The sequence below is a fragment of the Toxotes jaculatrix genome, chromosome 2 (genome assembly GCF_017976425.1).
Source record: "Toxotes jaculatrix isolate fToxJac2 chromosome 2, fToxJac2.pri, whole genome shotgun sequence".
In the NCBI taxonomy this organism is placed as follows: domain Eukaryota; kingdom Metazoa; phylum Chordata; class Actinopteri; family Toxotidae; genus Toxotes; species Toxotes jaculatrix.
In genome coordinates, this window is record NC_054395.1 from 3,415,817 (window position 1) to 3,421,869 (window position 6,053).

Below are 6,053 nucleotides of genomic sequence, written 5' to 3' on the forward strand. Positions count from 1 at the left end.
GAGGAAGGAATTGTAGTCTGCCCAGGTAAAGGGAAGGAGACAGGAAGGAATCTTAGAGGATAGGTATTCTAGTGGGTTGGTGAAGGGAAAGTGGAATAGGGAGGAGAGGATTGGCAGGGCCTGGTTTTTGTTGTGGCTTCTTGGTCACCTGCACTATCATATTTCTGCAATAGGAGCTGAAAGCCATGTTCCCCTGGAGAACCGGGAGTAACCGGGTGCAGTTAAGGGCATGGCCACGGTCCAGGGCTGGAGATGGCATGGCTGTTTTTGGACAGAGGCCAGGGTCTCTTGGCAGCCCTTGTCACTCTCCCCTTTTCACATGAGTGTGGTTATGGGAATGTTATGATTAGTCAAATAGTCCCAAGAGCAGACGAAGAGAAACTTCGAGCGGTGTAAAACAGTTTATTCTCCGAGTTCAAACAAATAAAAGAGGAGACAGAAGACAGCAGGGATTCCAGGGGGGCGTGGTGGAGACAGCTCAGACAGGGGAAACCGCTGGAGTCTGCAGGAGATGAGAACAGGGTGGTTAGAAGAGTCAGGTTAGAAAAATTCACAAGAGAAAACAGATAATTCCACAGGGGTAAATCACCAGGAGCACAGGGATCTAGTCACCAGGGAGATGACAGAACGATCTGGCGAGGGCTGACAGGAAAGCCGAGCCTCTTATACTCGAGGGGGGAAGTAGATTGCCACCAGATTGCGCACAGGTGAGTGGAATCATCCTTATGAGGAGGAGGGAGTAGGGAGGAGCCGCCCAGGAATCCACACACCCACACAGAAGAAAAACACACCCACACCAACATGCACACAGAGAGAAACAAAACAAAACAGCAAGCAAAACCCCAGAGGCAGCAGAGCTGCATCAGGGAAGATGGCTCTTTTTGCAGCAGCCCTTCTCGCCCTCCACAGTGCTCCGGTCCCCCGAAGAAGATCTGGTCTACAAAGTTGCGCCCAACCTCATGAGCATGTCTGAGCGATAACAGCCTCTCTTGTGCCTGGCAGGTGTTTTTCTCTTTCCCAGCAGCTCTCTTCCTCCTCAGAATGAAGAGACCATGGGAGCTCTGCTTGTCCACCACGCTGTTCACCCTCTTCTAATTCTGATGCCTGGTAGCTGAAGCCTCTTCATTCCTTCAGTGGGGGGTAAGGCCCAGGCCCTGTCAGGATCTCGGGGCAGGGAGGGAGTGGGTTCTGGGCAGAACCAAAGGTGTGGAAGGTGGGGTCCAGGCCAGGTGAGATCCAGGAGTCTGAGGGTGTGGACACTACTGATCTTGACAGATCTTCAGCTGGAACACCACAAACTGGGATTGATGACCAAGTGATGTCATCCTCACTGAGCTACTGGTTCAGGTTTCCTAGACAGCAGGTGCTCTGTGGGTCTTCTGTTAACATTTGATGCCACTTGGACGTCAACTCAGAGTTTGTTTTGCATGAAAAGCTCTCAAGGGTAGATGTTGGCTTTGTTATCCTTTATATATTGAGAAGCTGGTCTTCAGTGCCTTTTTGAAATTAGGGCTCAGTTTTGGGCAAATCCTGATGTGGTAGATACAAGTCATGTGTCCTAGGGCCACCATATACGTTTGCTTTTACAAAAGCTAGTGCAAGTCAATACACTTGTATTTGGCTGAACAAGCGTCCGTCACAGGGCCGCCCCTAGCCAAACAGGGCCCTAAGCAAGATTTTCAACATTTTCTTTAAGATGGAAGACATACCACACCTACAACTGCAGCCATCGAAAAAATACAAAAATATTGCAACTATTACTCTTTCATAATTATCATTATATTATTATTATTAGTATTATTATTATTATCATGCACAATTGTGAGAAAACATGCTCATTGATCAGACTTATATTTCAAAATGTACATTTCCTCTGTCAACAAACGTATCAGCTACACACATTTCTATTCTATCAACTCTCTCTATTAAGAGCTATGGCTGTTATGAATTAGATTCACCAGCAGATGGCGATGGTAAGCTATATCACTCCATGGTGGTCATATACCAGCTGGTGTATGTCCACCAGCCTAGAATGACCATCAGCTGCTGAGTTTACCACTCCTCTTGGCTGTTGAACAAAAGTAAATGCACAAAGCAAGGCCTGTTAAAAAACGGTAATGGATGCTGCTGGGAAATAATTTTATCTCCAGTACAAGTCGGGTGGTTTATACTTTCATTTTAACAACATACTCACCTTATTTTTTTCTTCCTCTTAGATGCTCCGGACTCATACTGTCTTTGATGCCATCTCTGCAGCCTCTGACCGCTGATTGGTCCGATGTTGATTGTTGCCAGTCATCATGACGGCGTACGCGCGCGGTGTCACATTACAGCTGCCGTTACCCTTTGCTTCGCTCGTGCTCATCGTGCGTCTCATATTGCGTATTGCTGCGGTGCGCATCACTGGCGCAATGTGCGCAGTGGTGCGCTGCATCAGTCATTCACGCAATTTGCGCATCTCGCTCAAAACGGGGCGCTCAGCATGTTAATCACAGTCTCGGCATCGGTGTATTCTTGCTCATAAAGTTGAGTGGCCATGGTCATATGATTAGTATTATGCGATGTCACCGCAGCAACCCCGGTTCGAATCCTGGGCACAGCAGCGCTGATTTCACTCCTCCAGCCTTTGATTCATTTTCTGGTAAATTTCTAATATAACTCAGAGAGGTGTTGCAGCACAGTTCGAGGTTTTCTTTAGCATTTGTTTATGTAATGTTTGGTTGCCAAAACCATGGCTTGTAAACTATATTTGATTATTTCCCACATTTTTTATTTTTTGGTAATTCCAACACTCTCAAAACTGCCTCATGTCTTTGTCCAACTAGTAAGACAAAATGGTGAACTAGTGCAACCAAATGCACAACTAGAGCCAACAAAGATCTAACTAGTGGAGGAAACTGACCTCTGATATCAGGGATATGGAATAAATGCTCAAATGTAGAGGCTTGGAAATAGTGAAGTTGGGTAAACGATAAAATGCTACTAAGAGTTAACAGGCACCCCTATAAATTTTATCTGATTTTTCTTGTTTTATTTTCATTGTATTTATTCATCTGGTTCCATTGCAGCTCATTTGAGTTGAGTGCCATTCCATATATTGTCCGCTAGATGGCGTTCATAGCGCAGTGGTAGAGAGTAGACTCACGCATCAGAGGAAGAATAAATTAGCAGCAGCTCAACACCTGTGCTCTCGCTATTCTTTACCACAGGTTAGTAAACACGAAAAGTCAAATGTACAGTGCCAACTTTATAAGCCTTACAATGTCACCGATGCTATGGTTTAATGTGCTGAGAAATGAACATGTGTTGTGGGAGATATTTGAGTAGAGAGTAGACGCTGTTAGAAGCTAACCTGCTAATGCTAGCGGACAAGTATACTGGGGAATAGAATGTGCTAGAAGCTAGCTCAAACCAGTCAATGGTACAGTATAAGGAATCTTTTGAGTACTAAATACAAATACATTTATTAAACGTTTTTCATGCAGTCAGACATTTACTGGGTTCATGTGCATATTTGTGGGTTTATTATCAAGTACCAGAAATGCTATTGTGATACATGGTGGTATTGTTAAAGCCTAAAGAACAGCAACATTTAAGGATACCTTCTTGTAATTCATGTGTGAGTTTTATGTCATGGGTTATTGTTAAAAATGTAAATAACTGTGTGAGTTAAAAATAGAATACAGTTAAAACAGACACAGGAACAGCAATACATTTCATGTAAATTAAGTACAGTGTTAAAAATGTTAAAAAGCAGTAGTTCAGTGATACAGTTCATGGTATAGTGACAATAGAGTAAAATGCAATAAGTTAGGAGCAAAGTATACCTAACTGGAAGTGAATGTGTTACTTAAGATACAAAATAAGATTAGTAAATTGGTGTTTATGTGTGATGTAAGAAGCTGTGACCATAAGCTTAGGTGAGCTATGGCAATATGGACATGGACATGTATTAAGGCCATATAGTCAATGCTTTTGCAGTATATCTGAAGTCATGTCACTGTTGATAATGTTCATGTTCAGAAGATGACATGAAATAACTTTTTCTTCTTTTGCTGTTAGGTCCCAGAAGCAAAAGATGTGAGGCCAACACAGGTATGTGCCATTTACAACAACATAATGGGGCCAAAATGGCCAAATAGCATCTGCAAACGCAGGAAAGAAGAGAAAACACCTCCCGTCCTCCTTGGAGGGTGGGTTCAGACTCCCACACCTAACCCCCTCACCCTAACCCCTAACCCACTGCCTCAATGCTGGCTGCAGCTCCACTCATGGGTCAGAAACAGCTTCTTGGTGAGCAGAGCTGCTGCACATGCTGGAGTCGCCCAAGTCTCTTCACTCTAAGGCGGACGAGGCGATAAGCTCAAATAAACACTTGTCCATTTTAATGAAATAAACTACTGTCACGTGTGTAATCTAAAAATGAATGAACATTAGGTGGTTACTTTTAAAGACAATTATTGGAAATTGGAAATCAGTTCCACTTTCATTTAAATATCCAGCTAAGTTTATTTTGCTAACTTATCCACCTGTGCAGGTATGTGACTCAGCTGCTGGGTAAAAGAAAGAGTGCAAAAGAAAAGTGCAGCCTTGCTCCCAGAAAATGTGACCAAGCTGGTCTGTCTCAGCAACTGGCTGAAGAAGGACAAATAAGAGGCATGAGGTCAGCAGAGCTGCTATGTCCTCTGTAGCCTGCTAGAAGTGACTGCTTGATGTTATTTCAGCATTTTATTTTCTGATGAACTGTGTTACTTTTGATCTGGGTGTGTCTATTCCTCCTGTCTGCAGGTGTCTTCAGTGGCTCAACACACCTGGGCCCTGGTGGAGAGTCTATTTAAGCCACTGCAATCAATTGCTCACTCTCTGTCTTTCTCTCGAGGGTGAAGACATCAACATCAGCACAAAGTCTGAGAACACTTGCTCACGTATTGTGGTGCCCAAGGCTGCCATCGTTGCCAAACACATCTACCAGGCCAATGGCTGCACCAAGGCCATTGGCCTCCTCAGTGCGAGGAAACCACATCATCTCTGGTGTGTGTGATGCCTGGCAGGGAAAGACCATCAGAGTACCGAAATTCAAACCATCCATGCTGAGCTGCAACATCATATGTGTTTGCTTTGGTTTGATTATGTTGTTCTGAGTTCACCTTTTGCTTCTGTTTTACATCATTCAACACCTGCATACTCACACTCTTCACTCATGCACATTTTACACTACTGACTCCACTGATTTTCCACATCCACAATGCAAATATCTAATCTGAATGTTTCATTTGGATTCAGTTTGGTCTTATTTGGTTTCATTTGGTTAAATAAAGTATTTATTTGCATATTTACATGGCGTTGTCTCCCTTTTTGTTGTGAGCCTTTGAGCCAGGTCATGACACTCCCTATAGACAGTCTCTTAAACACTTGCACACTTACACACCATGCTGTGTGTTCTAGTACCACAGGCACAACACACAAACAAGAATCATAAAGCAGCACAGTCTCCTGTTATAGAAATTAGGATCTTATCTTCAACTGGGGCATCTTAAGCAGGAGTCTGTCAAGTTGATTAACATACGTAGACTTGTATAAACAGACTGGACAGTCCAGGTTTGTGCAAAAGCTGTAGAAGTTGTCGAAACTTATCAATAAAAATGACGATGTTATAATGACAACCTATTCACCTATTCTCTTACATTACTCTGTAATGAGTGGTTGTTTGAGTTACTGCTGCCTTTTCCATCATCATCTCCACCAGTCTGCCCATCTCCTCTGATGTCAACAAGGCATTTTCATCCACACGCCTACCGCTCACTGGATATTTTCTCTGTTTCAGATCATTCTCTGTAAACCCTGCACATGGTTTTCCTGTTGATGGCTTCAGAGATCAGCTCGCGCTCCGTTTGTCTCAGAGCCAGTCAGGGACTTCCTGTGGACTCAGCGACCTTCACCACCCACCACGGCGGTCCTGCTTTCATGTCACACATCGAAGTGTGTGTGTGTTAGTATGAGTGTGTGTGATCGTTTATCATTTACTAAATAAAAAAAGATAAAAACACATCAGA

General features: G+C 43.6%; 1 long non-coding RNA gene across 1 annotated transcript; it reads left to right on the plus strand.

Annotated features, from left to right (window-relative positions):
* Window positions 1-3,140: 3,140 nt before the first annotated feature.
* Window positions 3,141-5,007, plus strand: LOC121199822. Its single transcript, XR_005896472.1, has 3 exons — window positions 3,141-3,209; window positions 4,063-4,095; window positions 4,880-5,007. It is a non-coding gene; the product is annotated as an uncharacterized LOC121199822 (long non-coding RNA).
* Window positions 5,008-6,053: the final 1,046 nt, after the last annotated feature.